The following is an 18090-nucleotide window of genomic DNA, read 5'->3' as shown; positions in this document are numbered from 1 at the left end:
ATTGTGAAAATTTGAAGTGATTAAAATTTCCCTAACCTCCAACCCACAGATTTTATTACTAGGTACTTACCCCAAGAAGGTCAATGATAAAAAAAAAAAGGAGTCAATATGGACCAGAATATTTATAGCAGCATTTTGTGTAGTAGAAAAAAGCCAGAAATAAAATAAATCCTCATCTGCTGGGATCTGGCAAAACAAGGACATCAATATACCAAAGAGACAAGAAATGGTGACTGTGATCCATACAGGAAAACATGGCAAGATTTATATGAACTGAGGCATCGTGAAATAAGAAGAGCCAGGAAAATGATATACATGACAACTACACCAATAGAAATCAAAAGAACAATATTAGCAAGGTAGTTTAAACTTACTGCTATGATATTAAATGTCTAAGTTTGACCCCAAAGTATAGATAACATGAATGCACCTCCCCTCATCCTTTGCACAGGTAGGGTACTATGGGTGTGGAATACTTCATATAATGTCAGATGTTTTTGATGTGTTGGTTAGTTTTCCTGGCCTGTTTTCCTTTTTTGCTCTTTGTTATAAGAAATAAAACTCTAGGATAGCAGAGGAGAGGGTTGCATTGCAGAATATGAGTGATATTTTAGAAGATATTAATAAAATGATTATTATCATTGTTGAAAATGCCTAAGGACTTCTTCAGACTATTTATTGGATATGGGGGTGAGGGGCTTCTGTCACAAAGTAGCTGAAAATGACCCCTGGTGCTCTCAAGTCAGGATCTGACTGACCCCTCCCTCTATGACACAACAGTAGCCGAATGCCAGCAGATGGCAGCAAAGAGCAGTAACAGCAGCAGCTGTAAGAACTACTGACATGTATGGCAGATACTCAACAATCTCATCGGCCCAACAACTTCATCAAAGATGCCCACTAACAGTAGAGATGCTCAGAAGCAACATAGAAATCCAGTAATGCAGTCATCCAACAACAGAGGTGCCAAGCAGAGAGAAACATGGAAGAAAACAGAGACATGGAAGACCTTCAATCGCAGAGATGAAACTTACTGGATGACATTACCCAAGGACATTGGCCCCTCTACAGTTATGGAGATATGAGCTGCCCCAGCCACAAACATGCCCTGACCATGTGTATTCCTTACGTGTTTCCTCCCATGCATGTTCCTTTCTTTATATGTGTCACCTCATACACTGGTGATACTGGAACCTCAAGAGGGATATACCTCTGCATGTCACTTGTCACTTATTTTGCTATGTTAATAAAACATCTTTTTTTTTTAACTTTGAACTAATTCATTCTATGGATGGCTAGCACTGGTAGGGGTTCATGAATTTACAGTTCGGAATGTATGCTGACTCATAGCCACCTTGAATCTAAGGTAGCATTTGGGGGGCCAACACAAGAGTGGAGAAGTGCTACAATGAAAACTTGAAAAACTGCTTGAGGATCTTGTTGTAAAATCAATCAATTTTTCTATAAAGTCATAGACACTCACATAAATAGTATATTCAATTGTATGTTGTTTAGGGACCTTTTTCTATAAAGGGAAAGAGGATTGACAAAAGGTGCCCAACTTCAAGATGGAGCCAGGAGAAAAGAGCTTATTTGCAAATACCTTGCCACATTTTCATCATGTGGCTTCATCTAGCTATTCCATCTCCATATCTTCCTATCTATTTGAGTAGGTGGCAAATAATGCGCTTTCTATTATGTAGATGAAGAAATGGTTCCTTCATTTAGATGGTTAATGCAGCAATACATTTGGCAAGCACTTAAGAAATGCTTCCAGTGTGGAAAATATGAGAAGAGCACAGAAAGGAGCAGAATGACAGCTCTTCTTTCCCTCAAGGACCATGAAACAAATGGGCTAAATTGCTTACTTCTTTCCCTCTTCACAGATTATCGCCAGAATCTCAGTTGACTATAACACCACTGTATGTTGCATATCATAAAAAGAAAAAGAAAGAGATTGTAGACAGAGCATGAATGTGCAATTTATTTGCCATGAATGATGATTAATTTTCAAAATTCTTCTGGCTATAGTGTCAATTAAAAGTCAAAACACCTGAATTTGAAACCTAATTCTGCCAATAATTTTCTGCTTATATCTGGGCAAATCTATACCTTCAGCTTTCTCATCTGTCAAATGTAATCATGATGACTGGCTTAATTCAGTGTTGTGGGAACAAAATCGGATCCCAAATATAAGATGGGATGGGGGAAGTTGAAAAACTGAAGCAATGGGATGAATGGTTTCTCAGAAAGCCTCATAGTTGTCAACAAGAGGGAGAGAAAAGCACTGAAATCTGAAAGCAAATTCATCTAACTCCAGATTCAAACAGTACAACCACTAGAAAATTAGCCAAGTTATAAAAAGTGGCACAAAATGAAGTGCAGACATAGATAATAGATTATTCAATCAACAAATGTCTACTATCACTTCGGTTTTTTCACAGGTAAGTTTTCATTAGAGCATTTCAAGATCTTGAAAACTAGTTCTAAGCAAGTCAAGAGAAGGAATTATTTTCGGAATACTTTTATCAATGAAATTGTCAATCTGAATAATTCAAGTTAAAAGACTAGCTTTAACCTGGCAGGTAAAGCGTCTCTTCCTTCATCAGTCCCTTGCTTCACTGACTCTGCTCCATTTTCCTGCCCCTTATTTATTCAAGTACTAACATCTCACTTTTGCATAACCTTTTTTGAAGAGCTTTCTTCATAACAATTCTTTAAAGTGTATAGACATTGCAAGTGTTACTATCTCTATTTTACAGATTCAATATTCATCAATCATTTGGCAAACATGCATTAAGCACTCATTAAGTGAAGAACACAGAGTTAGATGAAGGGAGATGCCAAGATTAAATAAAACATAGCCCCTCTCTTCAGAGAGCTTGTGTCTATCTGGGGAATAAAGCATAACACAGGTATATATATTACAGTTACTTGTGTTACATGTACAAAATTTCATGATAAGAATGTTCCAGAGGTACTAAATGAAGTGTTATGTGAGGTACCTTTTAGGACAGGAAGACTGATACTCAGGGAGCTCAAAGGCAAGTGCTCTAGGTCAAAGACATGAATGTACTGACCATGCCAACTGTCAGCGATGTGAGGTGCACTGAAAGGAGACTGTGGCTAAAAACAAGGAGATATGACTTTAGAAGATATCACTTTTGTGATTCAATGAAAATTTTTAGTAAATCCCAAAAGTTTTGGGAATCAACCTAACTGAAAAGGAAAATCAACTATTTGCTATTTCTCCTCTAAAAAATCTTCCAGGAATATCTCTTCAATACCATATTATGGGCATAAAAATGTGCACAGTTCAATATTTTCCAAGAGCCTGAGCTGCAACATATGCTTTTGAACTTTGCCACTTTTTAATTGTCTATGTGAATGCACCCAGAATCCTGTTACCGTATATTGGGACCTATTCCCGGGCTCCATGTGGCCATGCCTCTGAAATCAAAATCACTGTAGCTTTTCAAATGTTCTTTTGGCATATGTCAAGTTATTTATATAGAGTCAAGAATTGGCTGAAACTCAGTTATCTGTAGCTATCCACAATTCCTAGAAAATTTAGCATGTAATGTTCCTGCGGTCTTTTCTTTTTTTCTACTAGCGAATTATTGAGTTATGTTTATGGTCTTTGGCCTCATTTACCATTATTTTGTAACAAAATCCTCTGGACACCACAAATGTGAAAAATGTAAATATGGTCCCATATAATAAATGACACTATTTTTACAAAAGCTTCACTGTATGTTAGATATGACACAGCCCAGCAGTCTTCTCTCTTTGCTTAGCATGTTTACTAGCAACCACGAATTGTTTTTTATGATGTTACCCCAAAATGGTTAACTATGAAACAATTTCCAAAATACATTTTTTAATTTAAACATAAATTTGGAAAAAATATATTAGCAATTAAATCAATTAGTCACAATTTTCTTGGAGAGACATTAAAAGCCTTAAAAAAAAAACATGAATTCTTAAATTATAGATATATATACACACACATATATATATACACCTAAATATATATTGAATTCAGTGAAAAACTAGGAATTCAGAGTTACCGAAGCAAATTCTAAGGATCCTCACTCTTCATGGTTCATAGAATCTAAGAGTTGGAAGGGACTTCATTGGTAATCTAGTCCCAATCCAGCCCTCACTTGACCAAGAACGCCCTCTTCAATATAGCCAATAAATGATCCTCAAGGCTTTCCTTGAAGAGTTCTAGAGAGGAATAACCTATGATCTCCAGAAGCAGCCCATTGCATTTTGGATACCACTGAGTGTTAGGCAATTTTACCTTACACTTAGTCTAAATTCACCTCTTTACCACTTCCCTCATGGTTGCCAGGTCTGCTCTCTGGGATCAAGCAGAACAAGGCTAACCACTCAAATACTTGAAGTTAGCTATTACCCCTCCTTCCTCTGCCATTTCTAAAACTTTTCCATATTAAAAATCAGTCATTTCTTTCTATGATATGTGAAAGACTTTTCATGTCAAGATTTCAGAGGATCTCTCAATGCTCTCCTTTTGACAAAAGTTTAACATTCTTTCTAATGGGAAATAACACTGCTAGGTCTGAAATTATACTATAAAGCAAAATAAAGAACTCATAGCAAAGTCAATACTATTGACCACAGAATGCCTGAAAGATCATGGTGCCTAATGTAATGGAATATGACTGCCATAAGAAATGAAAAAAATTAAGAATACTTGAATTACTTTCACTGTCTTCAGCCTTTACTTCTATTTACATTCTGCTGAACAGAAAAAAAAATCACAGAATTTTGCTGACTGAATCCATTACAAATATGTGCTGTGTCATCTTGACGAAACTCTCATTGAAATAAGTTGATCCTTTTATAACTTCCAAGTGGGTTCACTCTTCCATTCACCACAATGAATTTCTCAAACTTTTTACCCCTCCCAAAGTTTCCTATAGGACCTCCTCTTCCACCCTTTCAATTGAGGGCCTTATCTCACATTTTGTTGATAAAATGGAGGCCCTTTTGAAAACATTCCATTTTCTTCACTCCTCCTCATCACACATCATTCAAACAGCTTTCCCCATTATCTTTTCCTTCACTCCTGTCTCTCAAAAGGTAGAGAGGTTTGCCTCTCTTTTATTAGAATGTGGACTCCTTGAGAGCAGGAACTGTGTTTGTGCCTTTCTTTGTTCTAGCTCTGAGCACAGTTCCTGGTACTTAATAAATGATTGATTGGTTGACTACAAGGAGGCATGGGAAGACATATGAACTGATGCAAAGTGAAACAAGAAGAATCAGAAAAGCAATGTGTATAATGAGTACAACCATGTAAATAAATTTTTAAAAAACTAGATGAATTTCTTTTCATCATGATGACCAAGCTTGGCACCAAAGAAGAAGTATGAGAATGCACCTCCCTCCATTCCTTTCAGACTTGGAGACTATGACTTTGGAGCATTTCGTATACATTGGATTTGATTGATGTGTTGATTACCTTTGCTAAACTGCTTTTATCCCCATCTTTTTCTTTGCAAAGGGATGATTTTCTGAATAAAGAAGGTGAAAAGGATATTGTTAGATAAAATGATGTTTTTTCAAAGGTCTTAAAAGTTTTTAAAGGAAAAAATCAAATTCCTAAAATGTAGTGCTGAGATTCTCCCTCATTCTCTATTTTTTATTTTATTTTTATTTGCAAACAGATTTCTCATTTTTTCATGATCCATTCAAGATTGCTATTTAGGTAGCAAGCCTATGAAAAAAGGAACAGAAAGAAGAAAATTTGTTCACTCCATATAGCGGAGACCCACAAAACCATTCTTCAATGAGTACCCTGTCTGAGTATGGAGAATTTAATTGAGTGGGCAGTGGATTAAACACTGTGTTCTATGGAGCCCTGGTGGTAACTAATAACTTATAAATATTCCCTGTCATATAGAATGTTGAATAGTGGGTAATGTAATGTAATGAGTCAGCTTCCTCTAGTTTATCCAACCTATGAAAAGGTTGCTTGAGTAATAATGACCTTCCCCTTCCCCTTCCTATGATAATTTGATTAGCAACTCTCTAATGTACTTGGTTTTCCATTTGTGTCTTATTAAGCTGTAAGTCTCATGAGGGTAGAAGCTGCCTTAGTTAACTTTGTTCTTATCTCAGAGCTTTACATTCTCTCTCTTTTTTATCTTTAAATTTATTTTTACTGATACCAATTGTTTTTGCATTACCTTCATTTTACATTAATTTTCTAAAGATAGCCTGCCACCTCCCCAACCCAGAGTCATCTTTCATAACAAGGGTTATGAAAGAAAGAAAAAAGCAGCTTAGTAAAACTAATCATCACTTCAACCATTATGTTATATTCTAAACCCATGGTCCCTCAGTTCTTCAAAGAGAGGGATGTGCATTTTATCAACTCTTGTCTAGGATGGATCTTGGTCACTGAAATTTTCATTCAGATTTTTTTTTTCTGCTACTCTTTTATGTGGTTGTATCCAATGTGTATTATCCCTGCCCCTGGTTCTGCCTACTAGTTCATATAAATCTTCCTATGTTTCTCTGAATTCTTGATATATGATGTTTCTTTTCTTACAGGGTAGCAATATTTCATTACCTTTCTGTCCCAATTTGTTTAGCCAATGGTCAGTTGATAGGCACCAGTTTTGTTTCCAGTTCTTTACTACCTACAAGTGTTACTATGAATATTTGGTATATGTGGGACCTTTCTGTCTTTGACCTCTATGAGTCTAGTAGTAGGATCTCTGCATCAAAAGATATGGACATCCTAGACTTCTTTGTTGCTGCTGTTAAATATTTCAAATTACTTTCAAAAATGGTTGAGCCAATTCATAGTTCTATCAGTGCCATAGTAGGTAGGATGCCTGTCTTCTCACAGTGCTTCCAACATTCAGTCTTTCTCTGTCATCTTTACTACTTTTTCCACTGTGAGATATATGCAGCACAGTTTCAAACACAAGGCCAGCATTTAATAAATATTTTTCTTGGAGTGTTTCATTCCTGCTTCTCCAAACTACAGGATATTGGGACTTTCAGTCATCTTCATAAATAATTATCATATGTGTACATCTCTTTCCATTTAAGCTAACCACCACACAATAAACAGGATAATCTTTTTTAAAATATATTTTTATTTCTTTCATTAAATATTTCCCGATTACATATAAGAAAAATTTACATCCATTTTTTAAAATTTTGAGTTCCAAAGCCTCTTCCTCTCTCCAGCTCCTCTCCCATCCCTTGAGAAGGCAAGCAATTTATCAGTTATGCATGTAAAGTCGTTAAAACATACAAAAATAAAGTAGAAAAAACAAGTATGCTTTCAGTCTGTACTTAGAGTTCATTAGTTCTCTATTTCATCATAGCTCCTTTGGAATTATCTGGGATCATTGCCTTGATCCAAGTTTTTCTAGATGATCATTCCTTCAATGTTGCAGTGACTGTGTACAATGTTGTCTTAGTTCTGCTTACTTTAGGTGAGATTTGAACTCAGATCCTCCTGACTCCTGCACTGGATAGAGTACCAATGCAGGAATCAGGAGGACCTGAATTCAAATCTCACCTCAGACACGATACTCACTAGCTGTGTGACCTTGGACAAGTCACTTAACCCCAACTGCCTCATCCTGGGTCATCTCCAGTCATCTGAAGAATATCTGGTCACTGGATTCAGATGGCTCTGGAGGAGAAGTGAGGCTGGTGACCTACACAGCCCTCTCTCACTCAAAACAAAGTCAAGTGCAAGTCATGTCATTATTTCTCTGATGGCATGGTCTTCTTTGGCAATGAAGGACAAACATACTTTACTTTGAATCAGTTCATATAAGACTTTCCAGGTTCTTCTGAAATTCCTCCCCTGCCATGTCATTTATTATGTGTTCAGTAGTTTTCAGTCATGTCCAACTCTTCATAACTCCATTTGTGTTTCTTCTTCTTTTTTTGGGGGGGGGGGAAATATTGGAATGGTTTGCCATTTTCTCCTGCAGCTCATTTTACAGATGAAAAACTAAGGCAAATAGGGTTTAATGACATGCCCAGGATCACACAGCTAGTGAGTGTCTAAGACTGAATATTAATTCAGATCCTACTTACTCCAGGGCTGGCACTCTATCCACTGCACCACCTACATACCCCCATCACTTATTATAGCAAAATAGTGTTCAGTCATCCCCCAACTGATGGGAATCACCTCACTTTCTAATTCTTTGCCCCCACAAAAAGAGCTGCTATAAATATTTTTGTAAAAATAGGTCCTTCTGTTTTTCTTCTGATATCTTTGGGATACTTAGCTGTTTGCTAATTGATCTAAATTGATAATAATTTGCTAATTGGTACAGTTTTATAGCCCTTTAGGTGCAGTTCCAAATTATTCTCCAAAATGATTGGACTAGCTCGAAACTTCACCAATAGTGTACATGTCTCAAGTTTTTCACATCCCCCATAGATCTGACTGGTGCATTTTTCAGGCTCTAGTAATTTAGTTATGACATCAACCTTTATATCTAAATCATTTATCCATTTCAACCTTATCTTGGTATATGATGTAACATGTTGGCCTCTGCCTCATTTCTTTCAAACTGCTTTCTAGTTTTCCCAACAATTTTGTCAAATGGTGAGTTGTTAATCCAAAAGGTTGAATTTTTGTCATTTTCCTTTCCTGTCATGTTAACCAATTTGATAGGTGTGAGGTGGTGTATGGGTTATTTTAATGTATGTTCCTCTAATCATTTGTGATTTAAAGCATTTTTATGTGACTATTGATAACTTTAATTTCTCCTTCTGAAAAGCTGCCTTGGACCATTTATCAATTGGGGAATAGCTCGTATTTTTATAAATTTGGCTCAGTTCCTTATATATTTGAGAAATCAGGCCTTTTTCAGAGAAACTTGCTAGAAGTTGCTGTTTTCCTTTGAATTGAGCTCTGCATTGGTTTTATTTGTGCAAAAGCTATTTAAATGCATGCTATCAGAATTCTCATGATCCTCTCTATCCCTTGTTGGGTCATAAACTTTTCCTTTAGCCATAGATCTGACTGGTAAATTTTTCATGTTCCAGTAATTTAGTTATGATAGCAACCTTTATATCTAAATCATTTATCAATTTTGACCTTATCTTGCTATAGGATATGGCATATAGGTCTCTGCATAGTTTCTCTCAAACTGCTTTCTAGTTTTTCCAGGAATTTGTCAAATGATAAACTGTTACTCCAAAAGGCTGAATCTTTGAGTTTATTAAACATAGATTACTATGGTCAGTTACTATTGTGTATGGTATACCTAGGTGCAGTGAGGTGGTACAGTGGATAGATTACAGGACCTAGAGTTGAGCGGTCTCATCTTCCTGAATTCAAATCTGGCCTCAGGCACTTATTAGTTGTTTGACAGTGGGTGAGTCACTTCATCCCACTTGCCTCAGTTTCCTCATCTGTGAAATGAGCTGGAGAAGGAAATGACAAATCACTCCAGTATCTCTGAAGAAGGAATGGCAAAACACTCCAGTATCTTTGCGAGGAAAACCCCAAAAGGGGTAATGAAGAATCAGACATGACTGAATAGCAAATTGTATAGCTAATCTATCCCATTCATTTGATACTCTTTTTCTTAGCTAGCAGCAGTTTGTTTTCATATTACACCTTTGTAATATAGTTAGAAATCTGTTGTTACTAAAGCTACCTTCCTTCCCATTTTTTTGCATTGATTCATTTGATATTCTTGACATTTTGTCCTTCCAGATGGGGGGTGCAGTGGATAGGGCACTGTGCAGGAGTCAGGGGGACCTGAGTTCAAATCTCACCTTAGACACTTGACACTCACTAGCTGTGTGACCTTGGGCGAGTCACTTAACCCCAATTGCCTCATCCTGGGGCATCTCCAGTCATCCTGATGAATATCTGGTCACTGGATTCAGTTGGCTCTGGAGGAGAAGTGAGGCTGGTGACCTGCACAGCCCTCCCTCACTCAAAACAAAGTCAAGTGCAAGTCATGTCATTATTTCTCAGATGGCATGGTCTTCTTTGGCAATGAAGGGCGAACACACACATACTCTTCCAGATGAATTTTGTTACAACTTTTTCTAGATCTATGAAATAATTCTTTGATAGTTTGATAGTTATGGCACTGAATAAGTAAATTAACTTAGAATTGTCATTTTTATTATATTGGCTCAACTTAACCATGAGCAATTAATTTTTCTCCAAATGTTTACATCTGTCTTTATTTATGTGAAAAGTTCTTTTTGTCTTTTTTGTAACTGGGTTTATATGTAGTCTGTGGATTTGTCTTGGCAGATAGACTAATAAGCATTTTATATTGTCTACAGTTATTTTAAATGGAATTTCTCTTTCTATTCTTTCCTGCTGGCTTTTGTTGGTAGTATATAGAAATGCTGATGATTTATATTAGTTTATTTTATATCCTGAAACTTTGTCACAGTTGCTAATTATTTCAACTCATTTGTAGTTGGCTCTCTTGGATTTTCTCAGCATACAAATATAACATCTCCAAAAAATTATAGTTTTGTTTCCTCGTTGTCTATTTTTATTCTTTCAATTTCTTTCTCTGACATTACTATAGCTAACAGTTCTAATTCAGTATTGAATAACAGTAGCAATAATGGACATCCTTGTTTGTTGTTACTGGGAAGGTTCAAGTTTATCCCCATTACAGATAACGTTTGCTCTTTGGTTTTAGATCCTACATGTCATTTCAAGAAAGGCTCCTTTCTTTAGAGGTTTTATATATTTTATGCTTTAGAGGTTTTTAATAGGAATAGGTGTTGTACTTTGTCAAAAGCATTTTCTGAATCTATTGATATAATCATTTGTTGTTTTTGTTATTGATATGGTCAATTATGTTGATGGTATTTCCAATATTAAAACAACCCTGCGTATAAATCACACCTGGTCATATTTTCATGATCCTTTTAATATATTCTTGTATCCTTGGTACTGTTTTTGACAGTTGAAATTAACAGTTATGTTTGTGGTTTGATTTGAAGGTTCTCAAAAATAGATAAGCAATATCCTTGTGCACATAGAAGAAATAAGGAGGAAGGTACAATTATTCAACTGCTGAGAACATAAAAATTTGTCCACATGCCATAATGTAGTATCAGATAAATTGTAGTCATTCTTATTTTGTATTTAAATTTTTGCATGAACTCACTTTAAGGAAATTGACTTATGCTTTTTTCCCTCTGTTTTTACTCTCCTTGGTTTAGGTGTCAAAACTGTATCTGTGTCATAAAAGGAATTTGGAAAGATTCTTTACCTATTTTTTCAAATAGTTTATGTAGCATTGGAATTAATTGTTCCTTAAATATTTGGTAGAATTCATTTGTAAATCCATCTGATTCTGCGAATTTTTTCTTAGGGAGTTTGTCACTTGTTCAATTTATTTTTCTAAAATAAGATTATTTAAGTATAATGTCCTCTTCTGTTAATGTGGGCAATTTGGGTTTTTTTGTAAATATTCATCCAATGATTTATCTGTTTTATTGTTGTTTTTTTCTAAAACCAGTTTTAGTTTTATTTATTAGTTCATTTTTTTTAAAACTTTCAATTTTATTAATCTTTACTTTGATTTTCAGGCTTTCCATTTTGGTGTTCAATTGAGAATTTTTAATTTGAGTTTTTAAAAGCTTTTTTATTTCCATGCCCAATTCACTGATCTTCTCTTACTCTCTTTTATTGATGTATGAGTTTAGAGATATAAATTTTCCTCTAAGTACTGACTGGGTTTCATCCCTCAAATTTTGGTGTTGTTTCACTATTGTCGTTCTCTTTAATAAATGTGTTGATTGTTTCTATGGTTTGCTTTCTGATCCACTCATTATTTAGGATTATTGTTTCTAATTAATTTTTAGTCTATGCTTCTGATTGGTTGGTTGCATATAAGCAAAATCTATGCTTCTATGGATATTTACTGAATACAATTTCTATTGCATTATGGAATGAAAGGCATGCATTTAATATTTCTGCTTTTCTGCATTTGGTTGTAAAGTTTTTGTGCCCTAAACCATGTCAGTTTTTGTGAAGTTGGCATATATAACTTTTCTATTCCCATTCAATTTTTTCCAGAGGTCTATCAAATCTAACTTTTCTAAGATTATATTCATCTCTTAATGTCTTTGTTATTTATTTTACAGTTAGATTTATCTAGTTCTAAGAGGGGAAAGTTGAGGTTCCCTCACTATCACAGTTTTATATTTTTCCTCTTGTAACTAATTTAACTTGTCCTTTAAAAATTTGGATGCTATGCCATTTTGTGCATATATGTTTAGTACTGATATTATTTCATTGTCTGTTGTGTCTTTTAGCAAGATATAGTTTCCTTGTTTATCCCTTGCTTTATTTTTGCTTTTCTTTTGTCCAAGATCATGATTGCTACCTCTGCTTTTTTTTTACTTCACCTGAAACATAATAGACTCTGCTCCATCCCCTTATTTTAACTGTGTGTGTCTGTTTCACATGTGTTTCTTGTAAATAACATATTGTCAGATTCTGATTTCTAATCCATTCTTCTACCCACTGCCATTTTATGGGTGAATTCATTCATGAATACTAACTAAACATTTTCCTCCATCTTATTTTCTTTTGTTTGTCTTTCTCTCTTTTTATCCTCTCCCTCCTCTAAAGTCTTTTTTGCTTCTGACCTCTGCCTTCCTTTCCCAGTCCTCCCTTTTATCACCCCACTTTTCTCTTTTTTCCCTTCTCCTCCTACTTCTCTGTTGGGCAACATAGATTTCTATACCCATTTGAGTACATATTTTTTTCCTTCTTTGAATCAATTTAGATGAGAGTGAGGTTCAAACATTGCCCCTAGCACCACCATTTTCCATTTCACTGCAAAAGCTTTTCCTTGTGAACCTCTTTTATGTAAGACAATTTCCATCATTCTTCATCTCCCTTCCCCCTTCTCTCAAGGTATTCCTCTTTCTTGCCAATCCTTTCCCCCCATCATCTCAACATAATTGATTCACTTCCACACATTCTATGTACACTCCTAACTGCCCTAATAATGATAAAGTTTTCAGAAGTTACATATGGCACCTTCCCATATAGGAGCATAAGCAGTTTAACCTTATTGAGTTCCTTATGGTTTCTCTTTCATGTACATCTTTTTTATGCTTCTTCTGTTTTTGGAAATCAAATTTTCTATTCAACTCTGGCCTTTTCATCAGGAATGCTTAAAAGTCCTCTTTCTCTTTTAATGACATTTTTTCCCCTTGAAGGATTATACTAAGTTTTGTTGGGTTTGTTATGCTTGATTGTAATTCTAGCTATTTTGCTTTCCAGGATATTATATTCAAAGTCCTCTGCTCCTCTAACATGATGGTTGCTAAATCCTGTGTGATCCTGACTGTAGCTCCATGATATGTGAATAGTTTCTTTCTAGCTGCTTAAGATATATCTTTCCTTGAACTGGGAACTCTGGAATTTGACTATTATTTCTGAGAGTTGATCACTTTCATTACATGATAAATGGATTCTTTCCATTCCTATCTTGCTCACTGGTTCTAGGATATGGGGGAAGTTTCCCTTGATAGTTTCTTGAAATATGATGTCTAGGATCTTTCTTTGAGTGTAGCTTTCAGGTAGTCCAATAATTCTTAAATTATCTCTCCTCAATCTATTTTCTGAGTCAGCTGTTTTTCTAATGATATATTTCACATTTTGTTCTATTTAAAAAAAAAACTTTTGGCTTTTTTTTATTTCTCATTTTCTCATGGAGTCATTAACTTCTATATGCCCAATTCTAATTATAAGAAATTATTTTCTTTATTGAGCTTTTATACATCTTTTAAAATATTTCCTCAATTGTTTTTTTGAGTCATTTCTATCAGTGAAATTTTGTACTTCTTTTTCCATTTAATTAGTTCTGCTTTAAGGTGTTATTTTCTTAAGTATTTTATGCCTATTTTCTCAAGTTATTAATTGTTTTTTCATGATTTTTTTCTCTTTCTTACATTTCTTTACATTTCTCTACCATTCTTATTTAGTTTTTTAAAATCTTTTTTTTAAAACAACTCTTCTAGGAATTCTTGTTGGGTTTGTGTCACTTTTTTTGAGGCTTTACTTGTAGCTGTTAGAGCATCATTTCCCTATTCTGAGTTTGGGTTTTGATCTTCCTTGTCACCATAGTAACTTTTTATGTTCAGGTTCTTTTTGTTTGTTTGTTTTTAAGCCTATTTCTTGACTTTGATCTTTATGTTAATGTTGGACTCTGTTCCCAGTGTGGGGAGGGGAAAAAGAGCGAGGACACTGTTCCAAGCTTCAGGCTTTTTCACACTGCTATTTTCAGCGTTAGCTCTGAGGGTTTTAAGTGGCATGATCTGAGAAGAGGCATGGTCACTGCTCTCCTGGTCTGTACTCTGGTCCTTAACCCAGAAGCACCTCTGATTCTTTAAGATTGCAAATGATACTGCTCCTTAGGATCCTTTCATCTGTCTTGTGCTCTTGGCAGGAGATAGAGACCTCAATGATGTGATTTGAGAGGTACTTGGGAAAAAATCATGAGATTTAAAGTTGGAGGGATTTCTGCTTCTTTCTCACTCATTTTATAGTTGAGTGTTGGAGAAATGACAGAGCCTAGATATAAAACATTGAGTTTTCCATTACCCCATGTTGTCTCCTCCTTAAATCCCCTTCATGATGATCCCTGCCTGGAAGCCAGAAATTCCTTCATTATTTATTCTTTTGTGTAAAGTAATTAAAGTGAGAAGCAATAGAGTCAAGTGGATAAAAGATGGTCTTGAATTTGGAAGACTGGCTTGAGTCCTTCCTGGTATTTTAATTAACTTTGTGACCTTGGGCAGGTCACTTAACCTTTTAAGTGCAAGGCACGAAATTGAAGGCAAACTGCTGATCAACAGAAGATCCCTTTACTGATTTTAATGTCAAGGGAGGAAGGAAGGAAGGAAGGAGGGAAGGAAGGAAGGAAGGAAGGAAGGAAGGAAGGAAGGAAGGAAGGAAGGAAGGGAGGGAGGGAGGGAGGGAGGGAGGAAGGAGGGAGGGAGGGAGGGAGGGAGGGAAGGAAGGAAGGAAGGAAGGAAGGAAGGAAGGAAGGAAGGAAGGAAGGAAGGAAGGAAGGAAGGAAGTTACTATTAAAATACAAATATGTTCTGAGAGGCAAACTGCTGTAGTAGATAGAGAAATAACCTCAGAATGAGCAAATCTTAAATTTGAATCCAGCCCCTGAAACACTTTGGCTATATGACCCTAGACTAGGGGTTGGGAACTTGTGACCTTGAGGCCACATGTGGCCCTCTAAGTCCTTAAGTGTGGCCCTTTGACTGAATCCCACACTTGAGCACCTAGAGAGTCACATGTGGTCTCCAGACTATAGGTTCCTCACCTCTGTTCCTAGACATTGAGTTTTCAGTGTCTCTAAGTTGTTGAGTGGTTTTGATCTGCATTGATAGGGAAATTTCCTCATCAAGGCAATCTTATATTAATAAAGTTATATATTTGCCTCTCCAAGTCCCACGTTCCTTCCCCTCAAACTAGTACTAGGATGACTAACAAATTAAGCCATTATAAAATATTAACTTATTAAATTTATTCTATTAACTTATTTATGAGGTAAAATTAGTTCATTATTAGATTGGCTCCTGCACCTTAGTTACCTTGCCAAAGGATGAGAGAATACATTCAGAAGCCTGAGTACTGGACACCTGGAGAAGACCCAGAAATGGGAATAAACTAGAATTGTTGGCATTGATGTTACAGAAAGAGGGACAAAGAAAGAAGCTGCTGAGGCAAGACTGGCAGGATTTAGAGCCTGAATGGAAGCAGAGAGAAGGTACCAAAGATAACTCTAAAGCTTTAGGACGTGATGAATATATGGCACCACAGACAGATGGGCAATCAGATGGAAGAATAGGTTTTATGGAGCACTGCACTAAGGAGAGGCTTCTCTATTGGTACAATCAAAAAAGAACTAAGTTCGAAGCCTGGCTGGCCAATGACTAGAATGCCTTCTGTCTTTTTAAGTTTGTTGATTTTATTCCCAATGTGGAGGACAGCCTTTGCAAATATTCTAATTCCCAACCAACTAACCTTCACAGGTAGATAAGTCAGAGAACTCCAGGAGTAATAGCACCTCCTATATGCCACAAGCTCTACTTCCACCTGATCCCACCATAACCAACTTCTAGGGGAGCACTCTGCCCTGTGGAGAAGAGGCTTAACCCCATAAACAACAACTGCCAACCAGCTGCCACTGCCATGGCAGAAAAGCAGACTAGCTGAAATAGCAAGGAGAGACTAGGTATGGATTTGCTGGATTGATCAAACTGCTACCACCACCTTAACCAACTATGACCACTACTTCCCCTCACACCCCACTGGGGACAGTTCAGAACACTGCTCCAGAAGCCCCCAAAATGTCAACACTACTCCCTCCTACCCCAGACCACCAGCTCAGCTTCCAAGCTCACCTATAGACATCATCCAAAATGACAAATCCCTGTAGGAATGGGAATTACCATTTCTGCCACTACCAACACCAGTTGTCAAACAATACCATTCAATAAGTAAGACCGAGAGCCTAAGAACAGCAGAAATTAATATGGCTTTATTAATGGAAATGATACTAAAGAAACTTCATTACTATCTGCTTTATCACAGTGTGTGCCCTAAAGACCACAGAGTCTTTCTATCCACTCTATACCTGCAACCTCCTATATGTGCTGACTCCTTCTATTAGAATGTGAGTTCCTTGCAGATAGACTATTTTTCCAACCTGTATCCATAATTTTTAGCACAGTGCTTTGCACATAGTAAGAACTCAATTAATACTTTTCACTTATTAATTCATTGGGTAAATAAAAATGAAATTAGAATACTGTGTCATTCATTGTCTAGGCCAGGGATAGAGAACCTGCAGCCTTGAGGCCACATGTGGCCCTCTAGGTCCTCAAGTGTGGCCCTTTGACTGAATTGAAACTTCACAGAACAAAGCCCTTTAATAAAAGGATTTGTTCTGTAAAACTCAGACTCAGTCCAAGGGCCACATCCAAGAACACAGACCACAGGTTCCCCACTCCTTATCTGGACAGCTAGGTGGCACCATGGTAGGTAGAGTTCGCAGCCTGGAGTCAGGAAGATTTATCTTCCTGAGTTCAAATCTGTCCTCAGATACTTACTGAGTGACCCTGGGTAAATCATTTACCCTCTTTGCCTCAGTTTCTTTATCTATCAAATGAGCTGGAGGAAGAAATGGTGAACCACACCAGTATCTCTGTCAAGAACACCCCAAACTGGGTTACAAATGAACCTCAGAATCATCCATTGTATTTCCCTCTGAGACATCTTGGGCAAGTCACTGAACTTCATAGAACTTCATTTCCATCATCTGCAAAATGGGCACAACAAACCTCATATACTACTTACTCCACGGGGTCATCATGACAGAAGAACTTTGAAATCTTAAAGACTGGCTCCTGTAACCAGTACGAGTTGGAAATACAAATTATAATGACTGTGATGACCTTAGTCTACTTGCTAGGAGATGGCCAATCAGCTTGCCCTGAGTCAGGGGGCTACCAGACATTTATAATCTTGGTGGATGTGCATTTCAAATACTGGATATCAGAACCCAGATGATTTTTTCAAATAGACTTTGCAGAGCTGGCATCAATCAGAAGCAAAGCTGGCAGCTGTGGAGCATCAGCTAGAGTAAAGCTTTGTCTTAGGCAGTATTTCTGAGTATGGCTCTTATCTCAGCAGAAGGAAGTTGATTTCTTAGAAGGGGCCAGCCTGGAAAACTTAAGAGGCTGGAGGAGAACACTGGAACATTGCATGTATAAACTGAAATTTAAATATCACTTTTGTTTCAAGGGAATGAGATCATTTCCTGAGTGAAGAGTTACCAAATATGACAGGAGTGTGCATTGAGTAGGAGTGGGGGCTGGGGGGAGGGGGAGAGAGGGAGGACAGGGGGAGGGGAAGGGCCAGACTACAGAGAAAATACTGTGCTTAGTTTGAGGTGCCACATTTTAAGAAAGACATTGATAAGTTAGAGAGAATTCAAAGGATGTTGGAGGGCCTTGACTCTATGCCCTGTGAGGTTTGGCTGAAAGAAC

The sequence above is a fragment of the Notamacropus eugenii genome, chromosome 4, assembly GCF_028372415.1.
Source record: "Notamacropus eugenii isolate mMacEug1 chromosome 4, mMacEug1.pri_v2, whole genome shotgun sequence".
NCBI lineage: Eukaryota > Metazoa > Chordata > Mammalia > Diprotodontia > Macropodidae > Notamacropus > Notamacropus eugenii.
Note: the sequence above shows the minus strand (reverse complement) of the source record.